The sequence below is a fragment of the Tupaia chinensis genome, unplaced genomic scaffold (assembly GCF_000334495.1).
Source record: "Tupaia chinensis unplaced genomic scaffold, TupChi_1.0 Scaffold000112_1, whole genome shotgun sequence".
Classification (NCBI taxonomy): domain Eukaryota; kingdom Metazoa; phylum Chordata; class Mammalia; order Scandentia; family Tupaiidae; genus Tupaia; species Tupaia belangeri.
Window position 1 is genome coordinate 1796360 of NW_006159576.1, and position 19348 is coordinate 1815707.

The window sequence follows — 19348 nt, forward strand, 5'->3', positions numbered from 1 at the left end:
AGAGGCAGTGTGTCCATAGTTCTATGACAATGAACGCAGTGTCCTGCTCTCTTGTCAACATGAAAAAGATTGGTCATGTTGAATCTCTGCGTTAGAAAAGGCATGAACATTTTCAAAAGACAAAATAGCAGAAGAGTTTACTTTCCTCCTCTGTCAATGAAGAGCTAACTGTGGAGATCAGCAGTTAGTGTAATGGCTATGTCACTGAACTCCCATGTAGTCGACCGTGGTTCGAGTCCCAGACCCGGTGGCTTAAACTCATGCTGGGCGCGTGTGCGTGCGTGCCCAAAGATCCCAAGAGGAGAATGGAGGAGAAGGGATTGCAGTGTGGCCATCCCCCCTGGGGGGTGATTTCTCGCTTTCTATCTCTCTGCCTTTGTCTGTCTGTCAAGCGCAGGCACCCTATAGCAAAAAAACCTCTCCAAAAAAAGAAAAAAAAAAGAGCTAACTTTGGTACTGTCTGCAAGGAACAAAACCCGAGGTGGCCAATGAGCTTCTCTGTGTGTTATGGTTAAATTATGACTGATGTACTTATAGCTAAAAGCATGTGAGGTCTACTGGAAATATGCTATCAGCTCACTGGCTCTTTTTTGTGAAGATACCTTAGTCACTCTCAGTTTTGACATTCGACTTCCTAGGAGTCACAGGGAGGGAAGAAAGCAAGCAAGAAATCAAACTGTGGGTATTTTGTCCTGCTATCTAATTTGTATAAGTCAAAGAGCTTCTGATAAAATTAGGCTCCTCTCTTTCTTCTCATTCCTTGCCTGGTGCAAGCTCAGAGATGGATGTTGAAACAGTTCAGACCTGAATTGAACATGACATCTTAATGTAATCATCTAAGTCATTTGGAATCTGCTGACTACCAAATTTCCAGTGATGATTTGGCATGTATGAAAAAGACACTAATAAGGAAATAATTTCATCAGCTTCTCAGCCTCCCTTTTTGGCTTAACTGGCCACTCAACTAATGGTTTGCACATCTGTTTCATTTTCAGACCCAAGAGCCCATCTTAACCCCTGTCTGATATCTCTCATTCCCCTCTCCCATTTATTTCACATTTCACAGACTTCAATGATTCCCCTTCCATACCCCTGAAGGAGTTCGTGTTTTTAACTAGACACCAAACGATGAAACTTAATGTCACCAGCTTTTTTTTTTTAATGTTAACTGCTCATTCCTTATTGTACTTTGATATTGTTATTCAACTACTGTAAATAAATGCTAATTAACAAAATGTCAGTTGACTTTCAGAGCAGCTGCAGATGGCTTTTACTTGTCAAAAATCACTGTCTTTATCAGCAACAGATGAAGTACCGCCATATCCTACGGCACAGAGCTCCGTTATGGCTCCAACATACACATTTTCGGCTAAATGCGGTGTCTACTCAATGATATATTTATCACTGGGGTTGTAATAAACGGGCCTCACAGGATGGATTCTAAATGGAGTTAAAATATACTTTTAAAAGGAATCACAGAAGAAAGGGAAGGATAGCAACAGGTGTGTGAACAGATTTATATAGAATTGTCTCATAGTTGCCTTATTTTGAGGCATTTTGTAACAAAAGTATAAGCTCAAAAAGGAAAGAACTAAGACAATATTGGGTTGGCCCAATGTTTGCCAAATAAGTAAGGAAACTAATTAAAAAGCAGGAAGAGCCTTATGGAAATAGAACTAAGTTAAATGTTAGCATATATTAACCTGAAGTTTATAAACTCAGATTAATATATATGAAATATATCTTGCCACCCTTTAGACTAGAAGCTTATAACTTGTATGAAATACATGACAGCTTGGTGCAGGCAGGTGGTGTGGTGGTTAAGGCACTGGAGTCTCACGTGGCTGACCATGGTTTGAGTCCTGGACCTGGAGGCTTACTTTCTCACTTTCCCTTTTCGTTTCTTTGGTCAAATTAAAAAAAATAAATAAAATAACAAATGAAATTAATTAATTTCCCCCAAAAAAGTAATATATAACAACCATATTATCTTTCACTATTTTTTTAGAGAGGTTTTTGCTGTAGGGTGCGTACATTCACCAGAAAGACAGAGGGAGACAGAGAGACAGAAAGCAAGAAATCATCTCCCAGTGGGGATGGCCATGCCACAATCCCTTCTCCTCCTTGCTCTCAGGAGAGTTTAAGCCACCGGGTCTGGGACTCGAACCACGGTTGGCTACATGGGAGTTCAGTGACATAGCCATTACACCATCTGCTGGTCCAAACAGCCGTATTATCTGATCTGAAGATCTGTGAATATGCAGAAGTGTGAACTAGGTAGGCTTAGCTCTAAAGTACTGAAACCATCCAACACTTAAATCATATTGGAAGAAGATGCTGATATATTGGAGAAGGGATGTAGAGCCCACACTTCTTATATCTAACAAAAGAAAAATAGTGTAAGCAGAAAGATAAAAATCATGTTTCTATTATAAGAACCATGTCCAATTTCTGGTTATGATGGAGCGTCCTGCAGAAGACCAAATCTCCTGCAGAAAATGCCTGGGAAATCCACATAAAACACAAAATACAAAATGCATACTTTTCCAAGGCACCAAAGCACAACCAACATATCTAGGACTCGAGGAGTCCAGATCCCAAAGAGGAGAGAAATTCATTAAAGTGAGCTCAATATTCCCAGGGGTTTTACCACATTTTGGCACGGAAGGAAAGATGGAGAATTGGGTGGGCGGGGGGCGGGGGGAGGATGCTGAGGAGAGAGGCAGCACTTCCAGGAATCTCACACAACCAGGGAGGGAGAAATGGAGTTCAGGACTTCCAAAGAAAGCAGGGCCCAAGGAGTCAAAAATCTCTGAGAAAAGAGACATAGAAGATACTCTGTTTTCGACCTGATGCATTTGTTCAATGATTAAAGTGCACAGGGAAGAGGCTAAAAAGCAAAGCTGAAAGCAGGTAGAAAGCAAAGAAGACCAGGCAGTCCGAAGGAGGTCAGGGTATTGGAAATGGATCTCCAAGTCTTCCAAAGGAGAAGAACTCTAGTAAAGGCCTAGGCTCTCGATGACCAGAGGTTTGCCAGAGGCACATAAAGCCTTGAAGATTGCGACTCACTTGAGTCAACTCAGTTCTTGGTTTTGTCGATGTGTTCTCCTTTACTATTAACTGCAGAGGGCAGGATAAATCCTCTCCAGAGACAATCTTAAACATATCCAACTTTCATAAATGATATTGTGCATTCAATAAAATATTACTAGTTAAACCAAGGGACAGAATTAGAAATAAAAGTAAGCCACAGAAATAGTTCCATAGTTAACTTAGATATTTGAATCATGATGTATTTTTTATAAAATTGATTAGTATGTTCTAGAAAAATAGATATCAAGAGGGAAAACTTCACCAGAAACTGAAGTCTGTACAAACATCAGATCGAGGTGTGGTGGTGAAGGCGACTGGATCCCACAAGGCCAGTTATGAGATCTGAGCCCCAGAACCAGTGACTTAAGAGACATGCTGGGCACATGTGCGAGAAGAGAAAAGATTTCAGCACAGCCATCCCCCTGCGGGGTACATTTTTACTTTCCTTCTCTCTGTCCCTCTCTGGCAAGTGCATGTGCCCTATAGCAAATAAAAAATACAAAATAAAAACATTGGATGAAATTGGTAGAATTCAAGATGAAATGGCTGAAATTAGGACTTTCATAGAAGGTTTTGCTGCATATTGGACATGAAAAAAAAGAAAATTTGTAAAGTGGAAGATATGTTGGGCAAAATAATCAGACTCCAGTACAGATGGAAATGGGATGGGAACCAGCAGTTAGCGTAATGGCTATGTCGCTGGACTCTCACGTAGTCGACTGCAGTTCGAGTCCAGGACCCGGTGGCTTAAAACTCACGCTGGGTGCGTGTGCGTGCATGCCCAAGATCCCGAGAGGAGAATGGAGGAGAAGGGATTGCGGCGTGACCATCCCCCCTGGGGGGTGATTTCTCACTTTCTGTCTCTCTGTCTCTCTCTGTCTGTCTGGCGAGCACATGCGCCTTATAGCAAAAACCTCTCCAAAAGAAAAAAAAAAAAGAAATGGGATTAAAAAATGCAACAACAGCATGAGGGCTGTAGACACAGAGAAAAGGTCCAATACACGTATAATTAGAGTCAGGGGAGGGGAGGAGAGGGATATTGTGGAGACGGTATTTGAAACGATAATGACTGAATTTTTTCCAAAACTCATCAACGACACCAGAGACATGCTATCACCTCCAAGAGAGATAAACACAAAGGAAACACAAATTAGGCTCATACTTTAAGATTTATGTAAATAAAAATATTAAAGTGTTCAGAGAAAAAAAGATATGTCATCTAAAGAAGCATCTGTGATACCGACAGCTACTTTATCAAAGGAGAAATAAAACCAGAAAGCAATGTAATGATATCTTTAGATATCATTAAGCAAAATGCCAGCCTAGAATTATTTGATCAGTGAAAATATCTTTCAAATGTGAAAGTGAAAAGTATATATTTCCAGACCAACAAAAACAGAGAGTTCATCACCAGGTGCTCACGCCAAAAGAAATGCTAAAGGGAATTCTTTGGACAGAAGTAATGTTCCAAAACTCCAGCAAAGAAAGTGAACAGTAGAAAGGGTAAGTGGTTAATCTAATGGATAGCGTTATAGGGCTTAAAATATTGATATAATTAAAATTCATGAAAAGCATAGCATAAGATTAGGATGGGGGCGGGGCCAGCAGATGACATAATGGTTACACCACTGGGCTGCCATGTATTCGGCCATGGTTTGAGTCCCAGACTCGGTAGCTTAAAACTTACGCTGGACGCATGTGCATGCATGCCCAAAAGTCCAAGAGGAGAATGGAGGAGAAGGGATTACAACATGGTCATCCCCCTGGGGGGATGACTTCTTGCTTTCTGTCTCTCTGTCTTCCCTATGAGTACACATGCCCTATAGCAAAAATCTCTCTCTAAACAAAAACAAACAAAAAAAGTTAGGATGAAGCTGATGTGTTCTATAGTTTATTACAGAAAGCCAAAAAGAAAAGAAAAAAAAAATCCTATTGAACTGTTTAAGCTAGTTCTCATCACCTGCTACTAAAATCATCTATAGAAATTTTAATTTTTGGTTGTTTCTGATCTGCTGCCAGTTTTTAATAAATAAAATTTTATTGAGATATGATTTTTTTCTTTCCACTAGAAGGTGTGTGTGTTCATCAAAGCCAGAGAGAGAGAGACAGAGAGAGGGAGAAGAAGAAAGCACCCCCGATGGACATGGTCATGCTGCAATCCCTGCTCCACGTCTCCATCCTGTTTGGACAGTGGGCACACACACCACTAGAAAGTTTTTTAAATTACTGGGGCCAAGATTTGAGACATCCGGCTCACCTTAACCACCAGGCTACAGGGTCAGCCGGACACACTCATTTCTGTGCCTGCTGTCTCTAACAGCTTTCATGTTACGAGGACAAAGCTGAGTAACCGCACCACAGAGCACACTGGCCCAGAAAACCTCAATACTGACTCTCTGGTCCTTTAGGGAAAATTTGCCACCTCCAGCTATAAAATAGTGCTCCTGAGGTCTTACCTGACCAGTTTAAGTTCTGGGAGCAAGTCAGTGCTAGCAGATCACTGCATTACTGCCATGCAGTTTTAAATACGGGAAGCTTAGCAGTATGAGAGACCCTTGAGTCATGTTTAGAATCAGAAACAGGAAATAGCATTAAAGAGCAAAATCAGAATATCGTCAAGTAGTAACATGGTAACTTAATCGCTATTCTCGAACTGCTCAGACGACCTTGTTTTCCCCCTTTTTTCTGCACAGGTATTAGTTCACCTAATGCCTATATTTTTTTCTGTTTCGAGTACATTTTTCTCTTCGTTTATAGTTCAGCTCTTCAGTGTTTCATCAGCCTTTACTTCTCGGGGCTATATAATATAAAGAGGGCTTAGAGGAAATGGAAATTTACAGGCAGCAAGGAAAGACAGATGAGGCACAGAGGGCTGGTGATGGAGGGACCTCTCTTTCCCTGCACGGACCCAACAGGGCTTGGGGCAGCACTGGGTGCCAGCAGTGCACCTATGCCAAAGAGCAGGCTAAGTTTCAGACAATTCCTGCTTCTCAGGAGGAACGAGGTAGACCATGGCAAAAACAAAAATGCAAGAAAAAGAACCTGGAAGAGGAAGTCACGGTCAAAGGCCAGGACTGTGCTGTCTCTGCCTCAGCACCAGCTCAGATGAACGGACCCTTTGATTCTGGTTTTAATGCCAGTGAAGCTGCAGCCCCAGCTCCCAACTGCACATCGGTATTCTAGCCATCCTGGGCGCTGCCGCCATCCACGCTACCATTGTTAAGGCCACATCTGGGTTTCTATGTAGAGATTTGTTTAACAGCAAATGCTGCTGAATCAAAAGAGGACTGGATTGAAATGCAATTATAGGATGAACTAGGAGTCATGAAAAATGCATAAGTCCTACGGGGAAGGTGTTTGTGCTACCATAGAAAAAGAAAGAACAAAATAATTTCCCCCAACCTCGGGCCTTCGTGGACAGACGCCTCCTGAAGTGTGAAAGAGAGCATAAACTGGGCACTGAACCCAGGAGCACGGAATAAAGAAACCATGACATTTCTTTATAAAGAATCAGCTGCCTCATGTACATGCCACTTGGCTTATTAATCCATCTGAAAATTCCCTGGGGATTTTAGCTGGCTCTTCATCTGCCGTAAGTCTAACTCGGTGACAATTAACTGTGGTAATGACTTTGAGACAGACCCTTTTCAATCACTGTCTGGTCCTGGGCTGCCAAAAGCCATCTGCACCTGGGTGGCGGGGTAAAAGCACCCCATTTTATTCCATTTTTCATGTGGACTCCACTGTCCTCTGTCACAGCTGGAGAGCCAAGAGGGCTCTAAATTCCCTTCTGTGATGTGGAGTGGTAGGGAGGGAAGGGGGAGTATGTGGGAAAAACGCAGGGACTCCCTTCTCTAAGACCAGTCTACAAAAAGGCCCTCTATTCCTGACCACCTGGGCTCACCAGCCTGGAATGTGAGAACTCCAGGGTTGACCAGGGAGTCAGAGGACCAAGGAGCATCAGAGAAAGGAGTTCCTGTGCGGCCAGTTCCCAGGGAGAGGTGGGGGCCGCTGGTAATTTTCCGGGCGGTCAGCATGCACGGCAGAGCCCGGTGCAGGAGCGCAATGGCAAAGGGGCCGGGGAGGCGGATGGGCAGTGTTCCAGGCACAGGCGGCGGAGGGATGGCAGTGTGGAGTCACTGAGCTCCTGAGCCTCCCTGCTGGCGCCCGTCTTTCAACACTGGATTTACCTTCATTAGTCCCCAAAGGGAGGGCGCGTCCCAGCTGGGTCCTCTGGAAGCTGTAGATTTGCTGATTTGCACCCTTCCTGTGCATATTTTTATGTGGGCTGGGAGAACAGATGGCTCCGTCCAAGTTGCAGAAAACCCAGCTGGTTATGCTGCACCAGAATGACCTGAGTTTGGGGATCCGAGTTTTCCCTGCCAGAGCCTGGGGCAAGCTGGGAAATGGATTTGTCTGTGACTTAGAGCACAGGCGGGTGAGGTTCTAATGTTGCAGTCCCCTCGTGAAAGGCACAGGACAGACACCTCTAAGTGAAGCACATGACACACAGCACCCCACTCCCTTCTACTCGCCTAATAATTAGAACGACTAATAATTTAAAAGCAATAGAATTGTCCTCATGTCCTCCCACTTTTAAAACCCATTCTAGGTGATGCTGAACTAGACCTATGTAAAAGAAACACACAAATGACGCGAACTCATCGTTTCAGCCGAGGACACTGTGAATGGAGGTGGCATCCAACACGGAGGCCTGTGGCGCAATATCTAGTCCCCAGGTCTTGTTCCCTAATTTTGGTTTTCGCAGCGACCTGCCTCTCCCCACAGTCCTGGGAAGCTGACCCCACCCCTCACTGTCCTAATTCCAGTAGCATCTCCTTCTTGGAGGAAGATCGTCTCTGAGGTCTCCCATGACCTAGTACCAAACCCTACAGATACGATCATTTTCCTGTACGCTTGTACCTATGATAAAGTTTCATTTACAAAGTTGGCATGACGACAATTCCTAAGCTAGAGCAATGGAACAAGATACTATAATAAAGGACATGTGAACGCTCCCTTCCTCCCTCAGAGTATCTTAGGCACTGTGCTGGACTTGCCTATCTGGGGATCGCAGCTGAACATGGGTAGCTGAAACTAACGACGGGAGACCAAGGTAGTCATGGCAGTCACATGGATGGGAATCATCCTCTCCCGTGGATGCTGGATTCAGAAGCAAGCACATGACCAAATGCTGGCCAATGAGATGCGACGTCTTCTGCGGGTTACCTAGAAAAGCTTCCTCCCACCTAATAAAATAGCCTAAGAAGAGATGGGCCCCCTTTCTTCCCACAGATATTACCGTATTACTTGAAGCTATGGGAGAGTTTCAGCCAGGGAGAAGCCTGGTTTTTGTTTTTTGTTTTGTTTTGTTTATAGTTTTTTTTTTCTCTTTTTTTGGAGGAGTTTTTGCTATAGGGCATGCACACTCACCAGAAAGACAGAGAGAGACAGAGAGACAGAAAGAGAGAAATTACCCCCCAGGGGGAATAACCACGCTGCAATTCCTTCTCCTCCGTGCTCCTCTCAGGAACTTGGTCATGCATGCACACGCGCCTGGCGTGAGTTTTTTTTTTTTCTTTTTCTTGAGAGGTTTTTGCTATAGGGTGCGTGCACTCGCCAGACAGACAGAGAGAGACAGAGAGAGAGAGAAAGCGAGAAATCACCTCCCAGGGGGGATGGCCACACCATAATCCCTTCTCCTCCATTCTTCTCTCGGGATCTTGGGCATGCATGCACACGCGCCCGGCGTGAGTTTAAGCCACCAGGTTCAGGACTCAGACCGTGGTGGACTACGTGGGAGTCCAGCAACATAGCCATTATGCTAACTGCTGGTGCCGAGGCCTGGTTTGATTTGCAGGTAAATGTGTAGCCAGAGCAGGAAGCGTCACTGGGAAGGAGCTGGAAATACCTACAGAAGGTCTTGAGTGCCCCAGGTTTCGCTTTCTGAGGCAGGTGAGTGGGGTTGTTCCTGTAGCCGTGGCCCTGGAACATGGCAACTAAGCGTCTTGATCAGGTGCCCATGCGCTGGGGCATAGAAAATGATGCTCACAGGTGAGGCAATACAGTTCTAAAGGTGGAGAGTGACTCCTTTTTCGCCAAGATTCTTCCCAAATGACACCATCCATGAAAACGCTGAAGCTGCACACAGGCCTTTGCAGCTCCAGGCACATCCCCGACTTGTGATCACCCGCCACTGAAATGTGACGTGCAAAGCACTTGCTGCAGGATTGTGAGCGAGCTAAGTGCTCAGTGCACGTTAGCTACCAGCCTTATCACGGAGAGCAGAGACTCCCTTCTGGATGCCAAGGGTAGCAGAAGAATAATCTACAAAAATAATCCCGGGGGGATTCGTCTCTCCTCTGCCAGTTGGGAGCTTCTCTGCCTAGTTGCATTTTTATTTCTTTTTGAACACTTACCTTATTCTTCTCCTAAGATTGGCCTGGCACTCTCGGGCCCATTGGACCCAAACACAGTTCAGGCTGCATCTAGACTTACTGGTTCAAATTTTCAAATTTAGGCTGCTGATCACACAAGTGCGAACTTCTTGGCGCGGAGTCTGAATGTCTCTGCTTTCATTTAGACAGGAAACCAGGGCTGGGCAACCCTCCAAAGTTTCAGATTGGCCTTCTGTTCAGATAAGCTTCTGAGGATGCTTCTACTTGGGAACAGTAGCAGATCAAGTTCTTCCCTGGGTTTTAACTTGTGTCTTTGTGACACACCAACAGATTTAGAACTGACGTTATAATTGGAGTGAAAATGCCCGCATGTGACTTGAATTAAACAGACCTCCTATAATCAGAGACAAAAAGCCAGCTACTCTCAGCGTGTTAAGCAGAAATTCTGAGAGGCACTCAAAGTCTACCTGATGAGAGAGAAGTCAAGGAAAAGAGATCTTTGGTCTGTGCGCTTATTTTTAACTGAGTTCAGTTTCATGTTGCAGTATAAAGTAATTTCCTTAATATCTTAGAGAACTAGCCCAGTAGGATGGGAAAATGGGCTTTAGAGTCATTTGGCCCTGAGTTCAAATCCTGCTCTATCTCTTTTTAGACGTAACCAAGTTATTAAATTTCTCTGGTTTTCAGTGTCTTGATTGTAACTAACGATAACAATGTTTTCCTTGTAGGATTGTTGTGAAGACCAAATTAAATAGGTGTCAGGTGACTGGGACAAAATATGCTCAATAAATGGTGAGTATTATTTCTGAATCATCCCCAAGGAGAGGAGATATCTCTCATACACATTTTTTTTATTTTTATTTGCTTATTTTTGATAGAAAATTAATTTATTTAGTATTTTTTTCTGAGAGTTTTTTTCCCCATAAGCATGAGTGCACTTGCTGGAGAGACACAGAAAGACAAAAAAGTGAGAAATCATCTCCCCCCAGGGGATGGCCATGCCACAATCCTTTCTCTTCTATTTTCCTCTTGGGATTTTTTGGGCACACACGCACACATAACTCTGTGTGAGTTTTAAGCTGCCAGGTTTGGAACTCAAACCACTGTTGATCACGGGGGAGTCCAGTGCCTTAACCACTATACTACACCACCTGCTGGCCCCTAATTAGAACTTTCCCCATTCTATATCATCCGGAGGATTGATTTCAACTTCCCGCTTACCTACATCAGACCAGTTGGTATTCAAAACTGTACCACCCGACTCCATAAATGATTCACCCTTGGCATGTTTCAGCTCCTCAGGACCACCTGAATAGATCTGCTGAAATCACCTGTTTAAAGCTGCATCTCTCTCCAATTTCTTAGTCTATTCTTCTTCTTTGATCTCATCAACCAATCCATCTCTCTCTCTCCAGGGTAGTGAGATGACGGTGGATGAAGGTTCTTTATATCTGCAATGAACTGTGGTGGCTCAGGTATACCTCTCTGCCCTTCTAGCTCTTTTCATTTTTTTTAAAATTTTTTTTTAGAGTTTTTTTGCTATAGGGTGCGTGCACTTGCCAGACAGATAGAGACAGAGAGACAGAAAGTGAGAAATCACCCCCCCCCAGGGGGGATGGCCACGTTGCAATCCCTTCTCCTCCATTCTCCTCTCGGGATCTTGGGCACGCACGCACACGCGCCCGGTGTGAGTTTTAAGCCACCGGGTCCGGGACGCAAACCGCAGTCGACTACGTGGGAGTCCAGCGACATCGCCGTTATGCTAACTGCTGGTCCCAAGCTCTTTTTGTTTTTGTTTTGTTTTGTTTTTAATTTTCGCCATAGGGCACATGCACTTCCTGGAGAGAGCCGGAGATAGATGTGAGAGGAAAAGTAAAAAAATCATCCCCCAGGGGGAATGGCCATGGTGCAATCCCTTCTCTTTCCTTCTCTTTTTGGGATTTTGGGCCTACGTGCAAATGCACCCAGCATGATTTTCAAGCCACCAGGTCCGGGATTAGAACCATGGTTGGTCATGTGGAGTCTAGGGCCTTAACCATCACAACCACCAGGCCACCTGCTGGCCCTGCCCTTCTAGCTTTTCCCATCTCACAGCTCCTGTTTTTAGCTTGTTTGTTTGTTTTTCATTTTAATTTCAATCTTGGTTGAAAGCACTTTAAATGTGCTCTGTTCTGGTATTACAGGATAAAGAAGTATGCACTTCAATTGTAATCCTCTCCAGAAGGAAGTTTCACCAAAGCAGACAATTCTTTTTCTGAAAATTCCACATTGACACCATTCTCCTGAATATTCTTGAGTGTAAGTGTAATGATTACCTGAGGTTCTGTTTGATACCAGACATACTTGATTTTTAACTGAGGAGTTCACTAGGAAGTAGACACCTCGGATTCTGATCCATGCTGAGCTTCTTGGCACCTCTTAATCCAGACTATGAAATCGACATCTATGCTGTCTAATTTCTGTCCTTCTTTACAAGTTTCTAGAGCAGTAGCTTAGCTTTTTCATGGTAGTCACATATCCCTTTTCTCAGCATAGCAGTGAAATTATTTGGATTGAGTTTGAGAGACTTTGCATCAGCAATAACATCACAGCAATTCCCAAGAAGAATGTGACAATAACATTGTACATTATCTGGTTTCTGTCCCAAAAGGCTTCGTCAGCTCCTCTGACGCCGCCTGGGGGGTTCTGGTTGATCAGAGCATGTGAGAAGCTCTGGAAAAACCTTTGGGCTAGTCCTGCTTCGGCCGTCACCGTCCCTAATAGTCACTGTTGCTGCTGCTGGAACTGACTATGGTGATTATCACCTGATTTTTATTTAAAAAAAATTATTTATTGTCAGAGGGCATGTGTACCCCTAGTGGAACGTGATCACACCACAGTTCTTTTTCTTTCATTTATCCATTGCATCAGGATTTGGGGTACTCGCACACATGCACCTGGCTTATTTTTCAAGGATCCAGAGCTGACATTTGAACCATGGTTGGCTTTGTGGGATCCAGCCCTTTACGCACAATGTTTAACAGCTTCACTATGGGGCCTGCCCTATATAGTTTTATTTTAGAAGTTCAGAAAAAAAATTTAAAAATAATGAAAAGTAGAATTAATCAAACATTTATTATCAGGACCAGCAGTTAGCGTAATGGCTATGTGGCTGAACTCCCATGTAGTCAACTGTGGTTCGAGCCCTGGACCAGGTGGCTTAAACTCATGCCAGGCGTGTGTGCGTGCATGCCCAAGATTTCGAGAGGAGAATGGAAGAGAAGGGATTGCAGCATGGCCATCCCCCCTGGGGGATGATTTCTCGCCTTCTGTTTCTCTGTCTCTCTCTGTCTTTCTGGTGAGCGCCCACTCCCTATGGCAAAAACCTCTACCAAAAAAAAAACAAAATTATTATGTGCCAGGCTCTTTTCTAAGCAGTAAATCCTCACAACATTGTCTTAATTTTCACTTTTTTTTATTGCCAGAGGCTACATGTTCTCACTAAAGAGACTGAGAAATATATATAGAGATAGAGAGACAGAGATGGGAGAAACACTCCCCGTCCCCCATAGGGCATGTTCACACCATAAATGTCTTCTCTTCCATCTCTCCATCCTGTTGGCATTTTGGACACTCATGCACACATGCTCAGCATTGCTCTCAAGTTGCTGGGTCCAGGACCCAAATGGTAGTCAGCCATGTGGGATCCAGTCCCCTTAGCCATTAGGTTACAGAGCCAGCCTCATAACACTCCTCACTATCGCTAGTTTACAGATAAGGAAACTTGGCACTGGGAGATTAAACAACCCTTTCAAAATGGACCAATATGTCCAAGTATCTAGACCTTTGATGGGTCACTTTGCTCAAGAGAACAAATTCTTTCAGACATTCCTGATTCTTTCTGGATCTTTCTGATTGGTTACCCAGAGCTTAAGACTGTCTCTGTGTTCTCTAGAAGCAATATAGTAGGGGAAAGAGCTTTCAAGCATTCTTCCAGTGAGTATTAGTTCTCCAGCACAACTGGGAAGAATTGTCAATAGCCCTGACGAAAGAAAATGCTTATTCTACCTTTGTAATCAATTCAGTTTTACTGAAAATGTGGTAAAACAAATGAGCCATCAAAGCCACATAACTATAGAATCTCCATCCATATACATCTTTTGGAAACAGGGATTTCTCTCTTTTTTTTTTTTTTTTGAGAGGTGTTTGCTATAGGGCGCATGAGCTCACCAGACAGAGAGAGACAGAGAGATAGAAAGTGAGAAATCCCCCCCCCCCCAGAGGGGATGGCCATGCCACAATCCCTTTTCCTCCATTCTCCTCTCGGGATTTTGGGCATACACGCACACGTGCCCGGCGTGAGTCTAAGCCACCGGGTCCGGGACTCGAACCGCGGTTGACTACATGGGAGTCCAGCGACATAGCCGTTACGCTAACTGCTGGTCCCAGGGATTTCTCTTTATTCAATCACATTTATACGTGTGAGTTGAAGCATCTGTGAGGATTTGGTGATTCCCTGTGACGTGCCCAATGTGGAAGGATTTAGCAATGGCAGAGAAAGAATATCTGTCTGGGGTCGCGTTTGAACTTGTGGAATTCTAAGACAAGACATTCTAAGAATTGCCGCAAGCCCTGACTCTTTAGGCTGTTCTCCAAAACATGTTCTTGAGACAACTCTCATCCATTCCTTCGTCTCTTCCTCTTGCTTTATTTGAGTCTCTCAAAACAAAATTTTGTTTTTATTTATCAATTGTCTGAGAAATGTAAATTGATGGGACTTAAAATATAATAGATGGGACCCTCATTGGTTACACCAGTTTCTTAAAGTTTAAAGCATTCATGCCTAAAACTGGTCCATGGTACATTTTCTCAATGTCCAAACACAACTATGTATTGCATTAATGACATTTCAGTCAACAACCAGCTGCCTGTACAATGATGGTCCCATAAGATTATACCATGTCAGGACCAGCAGGTGGCGTGGTGGTTAAGGGTGCTGGACTCCCACATGGCCAACTGAGGTTCAAATCCTGGACCTGGTGGCTTTCTTTCTCACTCTCTCTCTCTTTCTCTGTCCCTCTCTGGACAAACTTAAATAAATAAATACATTTAAATAGAAGAATTCTCTTAAAAAAAAAGATTACACTGTGTCACCTAGATCATAGTGGGCTATACCCATTAGGTATGCAAGTACGCCGTGATGCTCACAGAGTGACGAAGTCACTAAACAACGCGTTTGTGAGACCGTGTCTGCGCCGTTAAGTGATGTGACTGCAGTTGCTTATTTCAGCCTGTGCTTTGGAATTCCGTACGATCTGCTTCTCTTAGCACTTTGACTCTACCCCACCTTTCCCCCCATTCTCTAACACCTTCGCAAGGTCCTCCGTCTCCCTGCCGGCATCTTAGGTCAAGGCCTTGATTCCATGAGTCTTGCATAAGCCAAAAGCCAAAATAAATTCCGAACAATTTTACCACTATTTTAATTTTACTCTATCCTTACTGTTTAAGGGAGGCATTCAAGTACTTTTCAGGGAGGATGTTTGCAAGGCAACATCCCTGCCCCGCAAATCTGCCTTAGGGTGTAAACTTAACAACCATCTGTTGGGCGAGAGGGAGGGAGGGGATCAAGGAGAAAAGGAAACAAAACATTTCAGGAACACAAAAATGGAAAATTATCTGTTGATGAAATTATGTATGGTACTATCTTTGACTGGACTAATATAAAGTGTATCCACGCTGAGAAAATTTATTTTGTATACAGTAATGATTACAGTGGTGGAATGTAAAAAAAGAAAATTTAATTTTGTTTTTAGAGAGATTTTTGCTATAGGGCACATATGTTCACCAGAGAGACAAAGAGAGACAGAGAGACAGAAAGCAAGAATTCACCCCCACCCACCCCCAGCAGGGATGGTGGCCACACCACAATCCCTTCTCCATTTTCCTCGGGGGATTTTAGGCATGCACACTCACAAAGCCTGGCGTGAGTTTAAGCTTCCGGGTCCAGGACTCGCACTGTGTTTGACTATGTGGGAGTCCAGCAATGTAACCATTACGTCATCTGCTAGTCTCAATAATTAAATTTTTAAAAAGTTAAATAATAATAATGAAAAAGAACCCTTGCATCAAATGAGCCTCTGTGGGGTGCTGTAGGAGAGCTGTGATGCCATCATCACTGAGTTGTTCTGGTCGGCAGCTGGGCATCGCTGGCTTTGTTTATGGTTCAGATAAGCATATTTTAATGATCCAGAGAAAGTGAGCACAAGCTGCCACTTCTAGTAAATATTAATTCCGAGTAAATAAATGCAAATGGAATGGGTGGTGACAGTGAGTTCTTTTTGAGTTGAGCTCCCTGATTCACGTTGCTCAGCACTCTTGCTAAAGGCTGGGAGAACAGCCATGTTGGAGGTGGTGGCCACCTTTGACTTCTGATCATTTTAACCTCGCAGATAGCAAGAGCACCCTAGTTAGGGCTCCGGACTGCCAACCCCCCCACCTCCCCAGTGAAAGCACATCCTGTACTAGCCCGGAAACAGAGGAGATTGACATTCTTCAAAACCTGCCATGTGCTGCTATGACAACGCTGGAAGCATGCAAATATTATACATTTTAGCAAGATCCCACACATTACAGAGCACACTCCTGGCTATCTGAAATGTTTGGCTGTTTTCAGGTTTTTCTGTATTTTTCTGTATTTCTTTCAAGTGTATTATTTCAAGCAAAAAGGAAGTTGGCTGCCTTAGGCCCCGTTTTTACTTTTTTAACCTCCTAAAGATAATTATGCCATAAAATTCTACAAGAATGTGCTATCAGGACTTTTTTCATCAACTTTCAATGGCTTCTTTTCTTCTTCTATAAAAATTCAAAGCCTTGAGGCCTACAGAATCTGGTACAAATGCACCTTTCTGACTTATCATATTTTCTGCTGTTCCCTCCCTTTTCCCAATACCTTATGCTCCAACTAAGCAGCATATAACTTACTACTCTCTAAAAATTTTATGAAGTTTGCTCCTGTTAACATTAGTACTCTATTTCACCCTTCTTTTCACCCACAATACTCTCCTAAACCTTTCAAAATCCTACGTCCTGTATCAAAGGGCCGATTCTATGAGTTCTCTCATAAGCCATAGGCCAAAAATGTTTTTAGTGTTGTACTATTATAATATTACTCACAGTATAATTGATACAGTTATTTTCTGCTTACATTTATTCACTTTTGACAGCCTATAGTTTTATCACACCCTAAAGCTGGTGTAGTGTATATACTGGTTAAATGCTCTTGTGTGTGAAGAATTTAAATAATGCATACAATTTACCACTGTTTTATATAGCATCATCAAACTAATTGGTCTAACAAATAGCTTACCAAAATAACTGTATACGCGATCCTTCTTCCCCAGGAACTAAATTTATTTCCCCTTCATGAATTCACAGCTTACTTCTTGGTGTTTTATACCTTTTCAAACTAACTTTTTGTTACATTGTTGTCCATCAGGATGATTCAGGTATGTTTTCCTTCTTTTTAAAATGTATTTATTTTGCCATAGGGTGTGTGCACAAGAGAGAGAGAGAGAGAGAGAGAGAGAGAGAGAGAGTAAGAAATCACCCCCCAGGGGTATGACCATGCTGCGATCTCTTCTCCTCCATTTTCCTCTTGGAATTTTGGGCACGGACACGTGTCTGGAGGGGTTTTTCAGGCTGGGTCTCAAACTGCAGTCTGACATATGACAGTCCAGTCCCTTAGCCACCACACTACCTGCTAGCCCTGTTTTCCTTCTTAAGAGATGACAAGCATCACCAAGTTTGCTGGATGCGCTATGATGGGGAAAGCAAAGAATACAAAAGAAATAGTGTATACTTTGTCTCAGGCAAAATCCTGAGACCTGCAATATTTAGGGAGCAATAAGCAGTCATGATATCAGCCAATGGTGGTGAGGGTGGACATCCTAGAACAGACCGAGTTGTGACAAGCCATGACAGGAGGTAGGATGCCTGATCTCCTGTGGATAGGGGGCCGTGATGTGCTGAGGGAGGTACCGGCTGGCATGCGTGGGGTGGGAGGGAATGGGTATGCTGTGGGCTGGGCAGGGAGACAGCCTGCTCGACTGAAGTGGACACCCTCTGTTGGGTGGATGGGATGAGAAGGAGAGGAGCAAATATTGATAGATTTAGGATAAACTTAATGAAGTCAGAAAATGAGGCATTTTAGGAAAAGAAGAACAAACAAATAAAAAAGGGTTTTAGGGAAACACAAACACTAATAGGGGTGCATCACAGCTTCTTGAATAAGCCCAAGGCAGCAGGAGTCAGTCTCAGCCTTCACCACCATGAGTTTGAGAACTAGTTGCAAAATTGGTCAGAGGCAAGAGACAGGTGGGGAAGGCAGGGGAGGAGGCCAGGGAGTTTTTGCAAGGGAGAGGTGATGAGGTCAAGCCCTGGGATGGCAGGGGAAGGCTAGGTGAGTTGAGGATGACTAAAGGACATTCTAAGAATGAAAGCACTCACCATCAGGAGAGGGGGTCAGAAAAGGATGGAGCATTCCAACCTAGCAACTTCGAAGCATTACTATTTCTTTAGGGGAAAGGGAGAAAATAATTTTTCTCAGAACATAATATTTTTGGATGATGACCAAGCAACTATTTATTGAGTTCATATATTGATCAAAAGATTATTGTCCATGAGCTGCTAAGTGCTATGAATTCAGAAGTGAATAAGCATAATTTCTGTCCTTGAGGAGGCCGATCATGGTAGGTGTGGTCGTCCAGAGAAACAGTCAATACTATCAGGACACCGGAGTTCTAAGGAAGGCTTTCTGATGGAGGTGACAAAGGACGGCCAGGAGGTCCAGCTATGGTGGTATAGGCAGCAGGGGTGCTGCTTCGTGACGCTGGAAGCCACATGAGAAGGCTCTGGGTTTGCATCCTGGGCCAGCTGAACACCCTGGCTGTGCCCGTAAATGTGATCCTGGTTGGCTGCAGGGCTTGGGCGAAGATTGTCGTGTAAATACCCTATTGAGGGTACCTCCCTCTTTCTAGAAATAAATAAGTAAACTTAAAACAAACATAAAACCAACCAACCAAACAAAAACAAAAACAAAATAACAAGGGGCCAGGGGGTGGCATAGTGTTTAAGGTGCTGGACTCCCACATGGCCAACTGTGGTTGGAGTCCTGAACCTAGTGGCTTCAAAATCACACCAGGTGAGGGACCAGCAGTTAGCATAATGGCTATGTTGCTGGACTCCCATGTAGTTGACCATGGTTCACGTCCCGGACCCAGTGGCTTAAAACTCACACTGGGCATGTGTGCGTGAGTACCCAACCTCCCAAGAGGAGAACGGAGGATCTCCTAGGGGGAGATTTCCTTCTTTCTGTCTCTCTGTCTCTGTCTGTCTGGTGAGTGCACACGCCCTATAGCAAAAAAAAAAAAAAACCTCTCAAAAAAAAAAATCACACCAGGTGCATGTGTGAGTGCCCCAAATCCTGAGAGGAGAGTGGAGGAGAAGGGATTGTGCTGTGGCCATCCCTCCTTGGGGGGGCGGTGGTGATTTCTTGCTTTCTCTCTCTGTGTCTCTCTGGCGAGAGGATGTGTCCTATAGCAAAAATCTCTCTCTTAAAAAATATTTTTAAAAAGCCAAAATGACCCGAAGATAGTGATGACCAGAAAGGGCAGCAGTGAATGAAGCTTTTTAGGTAAAGAAGCTTGAACGGAGATGAATCTGGGTGAGAAGCAGAGGTACGAAGCGGGCCTGATGATTGGCATTATGTGTTTTTCGCTCTGTGTGCCAGCACGATGCTTTGATGAATTGCACTCCTGCCCCATCCATCATCCAGCACCTAGGCGAGAACCACATAGCAATGTTTAACAACCACCCAGGTT

The 19348-nt window shown here is 43.9% G+C and overlaps 1 pseudogene; it reads right to left on the reverse strand.

Moving 5' to 3' along the window:
- Window positions 1–10656: 10656 nt before the first annotated feature.
- Window positions 10657–19348, reverse strand: part of LOC102488614 (protein SGT1 homolog) — a 56308-nt pseudogene continuing 47616 nt past the window's right edge.